Genomic DNA, 13,652 nt, shown 5'->3' with positions numbered 1-13,652 from the left:
CAATTTGTTTGTATCCATCCCAGTGCTTAGTACTTAAAAACCACTATTATTATTACTATTATTAGCAAGCCAGCAGCAGAGCAGGGACCTGAACCTAGATCTCCCAGTTCCCAGCCCTGTGCTCCTTTCATGAAGTCAAATTTAAAACTCTCAGGACTCTCCTTCCTCACAGCCGAGGGTAGTAACCCACTGTTCCTCAAATTTAGAGACTGGATCTATGGTGGTGGGTAAGATTTCTGATACTGTGGTGTTTATCACTGTCTTTGTGTTCTTCTGTTGGTGTATTTATGTATTTTGATGTTTTCCCACGTGTGCATCACCAATGTCCCATCCATTCCCCCTTCTACTAGATTGGGTAACCGCTGGAGGAGGGCATCAGGAACTGTCACATTTAACCCTTACTGTATTTTTCCCTAGGCCACTGTAGGCTATCAACGATTACTTTGAATGAAATGAATACACTCCAGCAGCCCCATGACCTGGAGAGAGCATTTGCTTCCAGAGAGTTTCCTGATACTCAAGAAATTCCACTTAAGTGCTGTGGACATACGATGGTGTTTCCAGGGTGTGACAGGCAAGCCATGTCATCTCAAAGCCAGGGACTCTCTGGGGCCTGCTCCTCCCGCAAGCATAAATGGCCACATAATGGTTGGCTTTCACTAAAGATGGCTTGTGGGTGCTGTGAAGAGACATTACATTGGGTTTCTCCAGACATCTCCAAGCAAAATTTCTTATCCCCGGAACAGCTGAATCAGAGCAATTTAAAAAGGAGACAATTCTCACTTCAATCTATTTGTGTGGTTTGCCCCAAATTCCGCATGTCACATGAAAAGAGGCAAGAAATTATTTCTTTAGCAACCAATCATACCCGACTTTGGGTCACTTCTTGTTTTTGTCCACATATACACCTTGAAGTTCCACGGAAAAAGAATTACATTTCTCTATTCCTATTTTATCAGCAAGGGGATAAGCTTCAGTACAGAGCTGGTTTCCACTTTCATTCCTGTCAGCGTGCAGACTCAGCAAGTTCCAGTATGTAGTACAGCTGAGACAGTAAGTTTACGGTTTGAGTTTACGGTTTGAAACATCACACACCACTGTTGGATGAACATACAAGCCACCCTGAGCCCTGCTTTTTCTTGAAATGGAAGAGTCTCAAATCCTCAAACATAAATGGCTGGAGTCTAGTTTTGGGAGATGACTATTTGACCATAGGTCCCAATAACCCATCAATTTGCTTATCTGCATTATCTAGGAGAGAAAACACAAATGTGTCTGACTTTGGGGAAAACAGTTCAGACAATCTTTAAATAAAACTTCAAAGTAGAATTTGGTTTCAAGGAAAGAGTTCTTTCCTCATTTCCTAGCCTGATCTTCACTTATTATCATCCACCTGGTCATGTTCCCTTACCACAGAACTGTGAAAATACCTCTGAAGCTGAAGAGTAACTTGTTTCAAAAGGCAGTTCTCACTCATTACTCAGAGGAGACTTCCAAATCATATCTAGGTATTTTGACAACAGATATTTAGTTGGGTTTCTTGTGGGAGATTCCATAGACAAGTCATTTTGGTGTGATTGCTAAAGTACCCAGAAAAGCACTTATCTCTAACTAGCATAGCAAGCTTATGGTGTGACCTAGTGGAAATAGCAAACACTTAGGAGTCAAAGGGATCAGGGTCTAATCCCAGCACTGTCACTTCCCTCTGTGACTTTGAGTAAGTCCATCAGTCAATCAATGGTATTTACTGATCATTTTCTATGTGCAGATCACTGTGCTAAGTCCTTGGGAGAGTACAGTGCAACAGAATTAGCAGACACATTCCTTGCTCAATATGAGTTTACAGGCTAGAGGACTTTATTTATCTGGACCTTGGTTTCCTCATCTGTAAAATGGGGATTAAATAATTGTTATCCCTCCTATTTAGATTGTTCCATGTGGGGCAAGGGTGAAATCCAACCTGATTATCTTGTATCTGTCCCCTGTGTTTAGTACTATACTTGGCACATAGCCCTTAAATACCACTATTAATATTATCATTACTATTATTAAGACTGAAGCTCATACATCTAGCAATAGCAGCAGGCTTGGTTAAATTGGGTTAAATTGGTTAAATTCTTGTTAGTGTCAATTTAATTTATTGTGGGCCTACCGTGTACTGAGTACTGTATTAATCACTTGGGAATACCATATAACAGAGTTACTAAACACATTCCCTGCCCACAAGGACATTACAGTCCATAGAGGTGTTTACAGTTATGGAAGCACAACGGTCAAAGCCCTGTATTTATCCCCTTCTCTCACCGAACTTCCCCTCCGAGCTGTTTCAGCCCTAGGCATGCTTGACCACTCTGGGTGTGCTTGATGATTTGATTGACTCGAGGCAAGCTTGGTTACTTGATTTAGTCAAGCCAATCATGGTTATTTGATTGATTCAAGTAACCTGGGCATTTGATTGACTCAAACAGAGTGGACAATCTTGATTTGAGCCAAGCACAACACAACATATCCTAAACAAGATGATACTATTCTCTTGAACTAATCAAGACTACTGGCTCTGCTTATCGGTAGTATCGGATGACCTAGAACCAAGCAGGTCTTGGGTTGGATGTGAGTGACCACGGGACTTACTGCTTTCTACCCTAACATATTTTCCCTGTATTGTATTCTTCTGATCATTATGATTGCTGTACCATCTGCATATAAAGAAATTATCTTTTGCCTGAAGTTGAACTGGCCTTGACTAGCAGAGGAAACTCCACCTGTCAACCACCACTCCCTACTAATGCTAGAAGAAGTGCTAGTAGTAAACTTGTCTCTGACATACCCTTTTTAAACACGGCACAGAGTCTGTGAACTTCTTCCATACAGTCAAGTCAACCCAGTTAAAAAGGAGATGGGGATGGATGGAGGTGTGGTGGTGGCCTGAATGAAGTCAAATCAATCTGTTTTCTCTTTGGGATTCTCACAGAAAGCAGCCCACACTGGATTCCCCCAGAATGGTTGAAAACCCCGTAACTAGCATGCTGTGTGCAGAGGCAACCAAGGCTACAGCCTGCTTGCCTTACATGTGACCCAGTTTGATCTCCCCAGTGGCCACCTACATTCTAACCGTATTTTCCCAGATACAATTTCTTGTATTGTATCACCATCCCCAAGCAGTTCCTCGTGGGCAGGGATCATGTCTTCCTACTCTAATGTAGTGAATGCTCCCAAACACTTAATAATAATAATAATAATAATAATACTTAAGCACTTACTATGTGCCAAGCACTATTCTAAGCTCTGGGGTAGATTCAAGTTAATCAGGTGGTACAGGACACAGTCCCTGCCCCATGTGGGGCCCACACTCTTAATCTCCATTTTACAGATGAGGTAACTGAGGCTCAAAGAAGCTAAGTGACTTGCCAAAGGTCATACAACAGACATGTAGCAGAGTCAGGATTAGAATCCAGGTCTTTCTGACTCCTAGGTCCATATTCTGTCCACCAAGCTATGCTGCTTCTCTAGTACAGTGTTCTGCACACGGTAGGCACTCAAATACCATTGATCTTTCCTTTCATGCTTCCTCAGCTGCAAATGAGGACAAAACGTTAAGTCCTTGCTGGGGCCAATGGTTAGATGAAGACAAATGGAAAGATCATATTCAAGGGAATATAAATAGGAACATATGATCTGGGACTGAAGGCCAAAGTTATAACTCAATTTCAAGGCTAGCAGCCATCCAAACACTTAGTAGTAATTTATGCTTTTGTGGTTGCAGAAGCAGGATGTTTTGATTGAATTAAGATGCGACATGTAGACTATTAGAGTGGCACCACACAGGATTGAAAAAGAGAATAGCAAACCACTACAACAATGGATCATCAATCAGGCAAAGTTTGCATTTGGCAAAATTTAAAATCTGGAAGGTCTATTACTGCATCATATAACCATCATTCCTTGGAACAAAATGTTCAGTGAGTATGTGAGATATGGAAGAAAAAAACTGGGTAGGTCATTGTAAGATTCAAAGTTAGAAAGGCAGGATGAGAGGTTTAAAACCTCCAATAATTTTTTTTTTTAAAATATTACTTTCTGTAGAGTTGAATGTCTTTTAGTTCTGCTAGAGGTGTTTGGGTGTTTGCATCATCAGTTCAGTGCCAATGACTACTAAAAACCTTGCAATGTGGATTGCAGGCCAACTGACATGATCTTTTAGAAAAAAGACACAAATTATATATTAAATCATTTAATGCAGGCTTTCTTTCTCAGTTTTCAGATATTGTTTATGGGAAAATAGGCCTGTGTTCTGTCAAGACAGTGCTCAACATTCATTGAGAAATGGAAAGTTACTCTCATGTGATAGCATGAAATGCATCAAAAACAGATATGCCATCAGACTCAAAATGTCAAAACAGCAGCAGCAAGAAAATTCAAAGGGGCAGATGTTGCTCATCTTCCTCTTGACCTCTTCAGGATGACACATTCCACTGCCTGCAGGTGTGAGGCTGAGTAATCCGCTAAAAGGCACGACATACTCAAAATATGTCAAGAAGCAGCTATGGAATAGTAGGGATTTAAGGATCACTATAGAGCATTCTAAGGAAAGGAATTTTCATTCTGTTTCCCCTGGGAATGTTAGATTTGATTGCACTTTTCATTAGAATTTGAATACACTCCACAGAGTAGAATTTGAAGAGTGGTCTCTGACTTGAGGGATTGACTTAAGGCTTTGAAAATAAGAATTAATAAAAATGAATGGGTTATTTGTGAAGTACTTACTATGTTCCAGGCACTGTACAAAGCACTGAGGCAGATGCAAGATAATGAGGCCAGACAGTCTCAGTCCTACCTGGGGCTCACAGTTCTAAGGGGGAGCAAGAAAAAGTGGCACAGAGAAGTTAACTGACTTACCCAGGGTCACACATTCAACACTTTGTCCCCATTTTCAGCCTGGGAAGCTAGAAAGGAAATACATGATATTCAATCAATAATTCCATCAATAACTACGTGGCAGAGCTGGGATTAGAACCCAAATTCTCTGACTCCCAGGCCTGTGTTCTTTCCACGGACCACACTGCTTTTCTGGAGAACACAGTGTATGCAATCAGCCAGTTCTGTGAAAAATACTTAGGTTAGGTCCAGATCCGAGGTAAGACGATGTTTGGTTTCTTCCTTGCTGCTATGAAGATTCTACGTGGGCTTTAGGGCTGAGACCATATTGGTGATAACACTATCAAGTTGATCAGCTCCTGATCTCCCCCCACCCACCCCCTCCAAGAAAGACTCAAATAAATCCCCTTAATCAAACTTCCCTCCAAGGAGGACTTGGTCAATGTTCTTGGGAATCCAAGGATGTGTTTCCCCATAAAGATATGGAGCCTTTGTATGACCCTTCATGCCATCCAATCTTTCAAGACACACAGTCTCTAGCTGTTCTCATATATGCCAAAAAAACCCAGTGGACCAAGAAACCTACTTCATTCCCTGATTGAGAACAATGAAAGTCATTAGCCAGAATACATTTTTATGGTGTTTAAGCTCTTATTATGTGACAGGCACTGTAATAACTGCTGGGGTAGACACATGTGTATCAGATTGGACAAAATCCAATTCCCACATAGGGCTGACAATCTTAATCCCCATTTTACAGATGAGGTAACTGAAGCACAGAGAAGTTATGTGACTTGCCCAAGGTCACACAGAAGACAAGTGGTGAAATCAGGATCTAAACCCACATCCTGCTGACTCAAAGGTCTGTGCTTTATCCCCTAGGCCATGATGCTACTCATAACCCCATTCCTTTTTGACTTTCTCTCATCATTCATGGGTCAGCCCTGCCTGGACATGAAAGAGCCTAAAAATGCCACCCTCTTCACCCTTCCAATGGTCATAATTGCTGTGCAATGGCATCCATCCACTGAGCAGCAATCTTTAGAGAGCAAGTCTAATAATCAGGGATGAAGTTAGCTTAACTGTTATAGGTAAGAGACAGTCTTTAATTAAAGAAGAATTTTCACAACAGGGAATAGCCCGATTTCATGTGATTTTCATAAGGCCCAGGCAATGTGAGCTTGGCAAAATTGGTGGTTTTATTATTATTAACAATAATAATTGTGGTATTTGTTAAGTGCTTACTATGTACCAAACACTAGAGTAGATACAAGGTAATCAGGTCAGACACAGCCCCTGTCCCACATGGGGGCTCACAGTCTTAATCCTCATTTTACAGATGAGATAACTGAGGCACAGAAGTGAAGTGGCTTGCCTAAGGTCACACAATAGACAAGTGGCAGAGCAAGAATTAGTACCCAGGTCCTTATGACTCCCCCACCCATTCTCTATCCATTAGACCACATTGCTTCTTATTATTTTAGCTGTTGCTCTGAAGGGGTTTCCTGAATCTTATTTTTTGCAAATAATTTTCAAGCCTGAGGGGGATGCTGATTTATATTTTGAAAGACAAGTCAACTAAGCAGATGACTTGGTGTTATTTTGAAATAGAACTCTCCATAGTTAGTGTTGACTGTGTGAGAACATTTCACCAGGGGGTGTCAATACTCACATCTTTTTTTTCCCATTTCTTGGGTTTGATGAATTCACACACTTTCTGCAGGCAACTACATTTACGCAGAAAAGTCAAAATAGAACAATGGGTGACACCTCTGAAAGCCTAGGGGAAAGGATTACTTTTCTGAGAGTTGGGAAAATTGGATTTAAACCCCTGATCTGTCCCTGACTAAATGACTGGGGAAAGTTACTTTGTCCCTGTGTATTTCACCCCTTTTAAAATGAGGAGTATATTACCTGATATTAAAACAACTGCTATAACATGCAAAAAGGGTTTAAAATTTTTGGAACACAAAACGTTACTATTTTTGATCATCACTTTACCTACTCTCAAAACCGAACAGTAAGACAAAAGAGAGGTGCATTAACTGGCTTCAAAACATTACCTCAATTTCACTTTTCCTGCTTCTTCTGATTCACATATGAATTTATGAGAAGCAGCACTGTCTAGTGGAAAGACCACAGGCCTGGGAGTCAGAGGAACTGGTTTCTAATCCTGGCTCTGCCAACTGCTTGCTGTGTGACCTTGGACAAATCACTTCTCTATGCCTCAATTTCCTCAACTGTAAAATAGACATTATATACCCATTCTCCCTCTTAGACTGTTAGCCCCATGTGAAACTACTGTGTCCCTCCTGACCAAGTTGTACCTATCCCAGCACTCAGACCAGTGCTTGATACCTAATAAGTGCTAATATAATAATAGTAGTAGTTATAATATTTCCACTCTGATTTCACAATCTTTGTCAATCAATAAGACCCTATGAGAGGTGAAATAAGTTTTCATTGTTCACTTCTGGGACTCTTTATAGCACCACAAGTGTCACTGGAATGAATATCATGTCTTTACAGAGCCAAAAATCACAAAAGAGAAGATCAGGTGAAACTTATGAGGACAAAGCACCGAGCCTTCCTCAAACAGGGAAGACTACTGGAATGATGCAATCTCTATTAACTCCTTTATCTGACTCCTCAGATCTCCTACAATGCACTGATTGTGTTCTTGCAGAACTCTGTGATAAACCAAGTTCCTGTTTCAGTATTTAACCTGATCTGGTTCTGGGCTAAAGTGCACACCCCTTTCTTCCAACACCTTGTCATGTTCTATCCTAATAGGCTAGAGTTGATGGAAGGACATTCCCTAATTCAGTCCTCAGGTTCTAACCAAAACACATAGTGAAAACACATATTAGACAGACAAATTGTATTGGCAAGTCACCTGATACCTACAGTATACATAACCATTTTTACAGTTTTGGCAAGTATCTTATTGCCATTTTCAGGAGCCAGGGTGATAGCAGTAGTGCAGTCTAATTGAAAGAGGATGGGCCTGGGAGTAATTGGACCTTCTATGTTACCTTGGGCAAGTCACATAACTTTCCTCTGCCTCAGTTTCCTCATCTGAAAAATAGCGATTCAATACCATTCTCCCTCCCACTTAGACTGTGAGCCTTATATGTCCATACTGATTATCTGTACCTATACCAGCATTTAGTATAGTGGTTGGCTCATAGTAAGTCCTTAACAAATACCACAGTTATTAATTAATATTATTTATTTTGATAATATTAATAATGATAACGCTACTTGTTAAGCACTTACTGTGTGTCACACACTGTTCTAAGAACTGGGGTAGATGCAAATCAATCAGGTCCCTGTCCCAGTCCCACATGGGGCTCACACTCTTAATCCCATTTTACAGATGAGGTAATTGAGGCCCAGAGAAGTGAAACGACTTGCCCACAGCAGACAAGTGGTGGAGCCAGAATTAGAACCTACCAGGCCCTTACTCTATCCACTAAGTCATGCTGCTTTGATGGGCTATTGGTCTGAGCCAATATGGCCTAGTTTATTTTGTGTTTCCCAGCTTTACAATCGGGATAATAATTTTGCACCAGGTTAAGTCTGTGCTCACCATTCCTGTTTACACTCTTATTTTCACAAATCTTTTTTATGATATTTGTTAAAGGACCATGTATCGGGCACTGTAGTAAGCAGTGGGTAGATACAAGATCATTGGTTTGGGCACACGTATTTGGCAACGTAGCCTCTGTCTGATGGAGTCCATTGTAGTTAGTACTGACTTGGGGAGCAGTTTCCTCAATGCCCCCACAGCTGCCACACAGCACATTCAGAGTTACAAACATTGAGCTTGTTGAATGCAGCCAGCCCAACATGGACACTGATGTCACTGCCTCACATTGTCAACCCTTCTGTGTCACTCTTGCACTTGGATTTGCTCCCTCTATTCACCCCTCCCTCAGCCCCACGGCCCGGATATGTCCATATCCGTGATTTATCTTAAAGTCTCTCTCCCTCTATAGACTGTAAACTTGATATAGGCATGGAGCAAGACTACCAACTCTGTTCTACTGTAATAATAATGTTGGTATTTGTTAAGCGCTTACTATGTGCCAAGCACTGTTCTAAGCGCTGGGGTAGATACAGGGTAATCAGGTCCCACACAGGGCTCACAGTCTTAATCCCCATTTTCCAGATGAGGTAACTGAGGCACAGAGAAGTTAAGTGACTTGCCCAAAGTCACCCAGCTGGCAAGCAGCGGAGCTAGGATTAGAACCCATGACCTCTGACTCCTAAGCCCATGCTCTTTCCACTGAGCTACGTTGCTTCTGTACTCTCCCAAGCACTTAGTACAGTGTTCTGCATACAGTAAGCTCTCAGCAAATTCTATTGATTGATGATTGATTGACGTGTATGGGGAGCGGACACAATCCTAGACCCAGAAAGTTACTCTGTGGTGAGCTGAAATAGGGAAATGAGAAGCAGGGAATGAGAATAGGGAATATGAGAAGCAGCGTGGCTTAGTGGAAAGAGCATGGGCTTTGGAGTCAGGGCTCATGAGTTCGAATCCCAGCTCTGCCACTTGTCGGCTGTGTGACTGTGGGCAAGTCACTTAACTTCTCTGTGCCTCAGTTCCCTCATCTGTAAAATGGGGATTAAGACTGTGAGCCCCACGTGGGACAACCTAATTCCCCTGTGTCTACCCCAGCGCTTAGAACAGTGCTCTGCACATAGTAAGCGCTTAACAAATACCAACATTATTATTATTATTAAATGGACAAGATCAAGAATATGCTTTGGCGCCCAATGAAACCAAACCGGCAGCCATGTGGTACAGACAGCAGGGAGACAGAGCCGGCCTGGCACAGACAGCAGGGAGACAGAGCCGGCCTCCGTGCAGTGGCTTCTGGAAAGTTGCCAAGGAGAAACTAAAATTATTCCCAGCCCTTTGATGTGGCACACGTGACAGGCCAGCAAGGGATGACTTTTACAGGCACATGGATGAGGAATGGGTTGTTGGTCATGCATCTGAATCACCAGACATCCTCACATTAAGAAAGCCCTGCCATTCAGTAATGCCATCTTTAAACTCTGGAAAGCAATAATATATAATGATGATGATGATGTTGGCATTTGTTAAGTGCTTACTATGTGCCGAGCACTGTTCTAAGCGCTGGCGTAGATACAAGGCAATCAGGTTGTCCCACGCGGGGCTCACAGACTTCATCCCCATTTTACAGATGAGGGAACTGAGGCACAGAGAAGTTAAGTGACTTGCCCGAGGTCACACAGCTGACAAGTGGCAGAGCCGGGAAAGTACCTGATTGAAGTTTCCATTTTTAACAGCATGACTTTGATTAATACTAATCTCTCCAGAGAGCAGCGTGGCCTAGCAGAAAGAGCACAGACCTGGGAGTCAGGAACCTGGGTTCTAATCCCAGCTCTGTTACTTTCCTATTGTGTGACACTGGGCAAGTTACTTAATTGTTCTGTGGCTCAGTTTCTTCATTTGTAAAATGGGGATATAATACCTGTTCTCCCTCCCAATAAGAGTGTAAGCTCACTGTCATATTGTACTCTCCCAAGCGCTTAGTACAGTGCTACAGTGCTCCTGCTTTGTTTCTAAAGAAACACTCTGGGCATGTCATTCCCCTCCTCAAAAACCTTCAGTGGTTGCTTATCAACCTTCCCATGAAGCAAAAACTCTTCACTTTTGGCTTCAAAGCCCTCTTTCACCTTGCCCCCACCAACCTCATCTCCCTTCTCTCCTTATACAACCCACCCCATACATCCACTCCTCTGCTGCTAGCCTCCTCACTGTGCCTCGTTCTCGCCTGTTCTGCCGTCGATCCCTGGCCCACATCCTACCACTGACCTGGAATGCCCTCCCTCATATCTGCCAAGCTAGCTCTCTTCCCCTCTTCAAAGCCCTGAGATTCACTTCCTCCAGGAGGCCTTCCCAGACTAAGCCCTCCCTTTCCCTCTACCCCTCCTCCCCTCCCCATTGCCACTACTCCCTCCCTCGGCTCTACCCTCTTCCCCTCCCCAGAGCACTTGTGTATATTTGTACATATTATTACTCCATTTTGTTAATGATGTTTATATATCTATTATTCTATTTATCTATTTTGATGGTATTGATGCCTACTTGTTTTGTCTTGCTTGTGTCTCCCCTTTTTAGACTGTGAGCCCATTGTTGGGCAGGGATTGTTTCTATCTGTTGCTGAATTGTACATTCCAAGCTCTTAGTACAGTGCTCTGCACACAGTAAGTGCTCAATAAATACAATTGAATGAATGAAATGATCAATAAATAAGATTGAATGAATTCAGGAAATGAGCACTGACATTATGACTTTTAACCTGGTTTTATGGCCTTTCTATTCTCCCACAAGCTCCTTAGCAGGAAGGAAGAAAAGAGTGCATAACTGCTGAGCGCATAGTACTTTATCCACTTAAAGCTCAAGACCAACAGTAAGGCAAGTTTTGAGTCTGAGTAAACTGTAGCTTTTGAAGGCTGTTTCCCAGCCCAACCTAATTCAGTTTGGAAATGTTCGGTCCATGCACAACCCATAAGACAAAGTGAATTAGATTTGTTTGCAAAATGTCAGCTCTTAAGTGATTTTAAATTGGTTCAGCAACCACTTGGAGCGGCTCAGCTGGCTCATTAGCAAGTCATCTGCAATAGGGGAAATTAGTTTAGTTGCTCCTTCCCCAGGAGGCAATTCAAGGAACACTGAGTCCTGTAGCTTTTGCAGTGGGAAAGATAGAAATTGCCTACTACCACAGCTCCCAGAGTCCAAATGGGGTCCTTTTTGCATTTTGAGGAGGGGGCAAACTTGTGCTGAGGTTCCCATGGGGACACAAGGGGAAAATAGTATTAGTAGCAGAGTATTGAGCAATCCAGTGGGCAATGCACAAATCACTGCACTGCACTAAACACCGGGGAATTATACAATTGAGATACACACACAAGGAAATATCATTCAGCTACACACAAATAGAGGTGGCATAGAGATACAGTTCTGATTAGACTGTAAGCCTGTCACTGGGCAGGGATTGTCTCTATCTGTTGCCGAACTGTATATTCCAAGTGCTTAATACAAGTGCTCTGCACATAGTAAGTGCTCAATAAATACTATTGAATGAATACACATATGCACACATGCAGTGGCAGATACACACACATATGCACATGTGGTGTGAAAATAGACACCCACACACTGCATACAGATATAAACACAAGCACACACAGTATGCAGGCACATACACAGGCACATGGCATACAGATTCACACACACACAGCATGCAGATACACACACATACACACTCAGGCTGCATGCAGATACACACAGACACACACAGGTAGGGAAATAAATACCAACCTACCCAACACACATGGGTGTACCTTGATGGGGAGCCCATTCTCTCCTAGACCCCCTCCAATCTGGCTTCCGTCCCCTCCACTCTACCGAGACTGCTCTCCCTAAGGTCACCCATGACCTCCTTCTTGCCAAATCGAATGGCTCCTACTCCATTCTAATCCTCCTTGACCTCTCTGCTGCCTTTGACACTGTCGACCATCCCCTCCTCCTCCATACCTTATCTCACCTTGGCTTCACGGACTCTGTCCTCTCCTGGTTCTCCTCTTACCCCTCTGGCCGGTCATTCTCGGTCTCCTTCGCTGGAGCCTCCTCCCCCTCCCATCCTTTAACTGTTGGAGTTCCTCAAGGGTCAGTTCTTGGGCCTCTTCTGTTCTCCATTTACACTCACTCCCTCGGTGAACTCATTCGCTCTCACGGCTTTGACTACCATCTCTACGCAGTACGCAGATGACACGCAGATCTACATCTCCGCCCCTGTTCTCTCCCCCTCCCTTCAGGCTCGCATCTCCTCCTACCTCCGGGACGTCTCCACCTGGATGTCGGCCCGCCACCTAAAACTCAACATGAGCAAGACTGAGCTCCTCATCTTCCCTCCCAAACCCGGTCCTCTCCCAGACTTCTCTATCACCGTGGATGTCACGACCATCCTTCCCGTCTCTCAGGCCCGCAATCTCGGTGTCATCCTTGACTCGTCCCTCTCGTTCACCCCACACATCCTATCCGTTACCAAGACCTGCCGGTTTCACCTCTACAATATCGCCAAGATCCGCCCTTTCCTCTCCACCCAAACGGCTACCTTACTATTACGGGCTCTCGTTATATCCCGGCTAGACTACTGTGTCAGCCTTCTCTCTGACCTCCCTTCCTCCTCTCTCGCCCCGCTCCGGTCTATTCTTCACTCCGCTGCCCGGCTCATCTTCCTGCAGAAACGATCTGGGCATGTCACTCCCCTTCTTAAACAACTCCAGTGGTTGCCTATCGACCTCCGCTCCAAACAAAAACTCCTCACTCTAGGCTTCAAGGCTCTCCATCACCTTGCCCCTTCCTACCTCTCCTCCCTTCTCTCTTTCTACCGCCCACCCCGCACGCTCCGCTCCTCTGCCGCCCACCTCCTCACCGTCCCTCGGTCTCGCCTATCCCGCCGTCGACCCCTGGGTCACGTCCTCCCGCGGTCCTGGAACGCCCTCCCTCCTCACCTCCGCCAAACTGATTCTCTTTCCCTCTTCAAAACCTTACTTAAAAATCACCTCCTCCAAGAGGCCTTCCCAGACTGAGCTCCTCTTCCCCCTCTACTCCCTCTGCCATCCCCCCTTTACCTCTCCGCAGCTAAAGCCTCATTTTCCCCTTTTCCCTCTGCTCCTCCACCTCTCCCTTCCCATCCCCACAGCACTGTACTCGTCCGCTCAACTGTATA

The 13,652-nt window shown here is 43.8% G+C and overlaps 1 protein-coding gene across 4 annotated transcripts in view; it reads right to left on the bottom strand.

Moving 5' to 3' along the window:
• The window catches only part of SH3BP4 (SH3 domain binding protein 4), a 142,515-nt gene that overhangs the window by 43,682 nt on the left and 85,181 nt on the right, over positions 1-13,652 (bottom strand). Inside the window, exon 1 of one of the 4 annotated variants that reach the window (XM_007666075.3) lies at positions 4,897-4,953. The exons of 2 other annotated variants lie outside the window; for them this stretch is intronic. The gene's annotated coding sequence lies outside the window, so the exon portion shown is untranslated. Of the gene's footprint in view, positions 1-4,896; positions 4,954-13,652 lie in introns of those variants that run through there. One more of the 4 variants, XM_001505829.4, reaches the window with a different exon arrangement.

The sequence above is a fragment of the Ornithorhynchus anatinus genome, chromosome 7 (genome assembly GCF_004115215.2).
Source record: "Ornithorhynchus anatinus isolate Pmale09 chromosome 7, mOrnAna1.pri.v4, whole genome shotgun sequence".
NCBI lineage: Eukaryota > Metazoa > Chordata > Mammalia > Monotremata > Ornithorhynchidae > Ornithorhynchus > Ornithorhynchus anatinus.
Note: the sequence above shows the minus strand (reverse complement) of the source record. Positions and strands in the feature narration are given on the sequence as shown.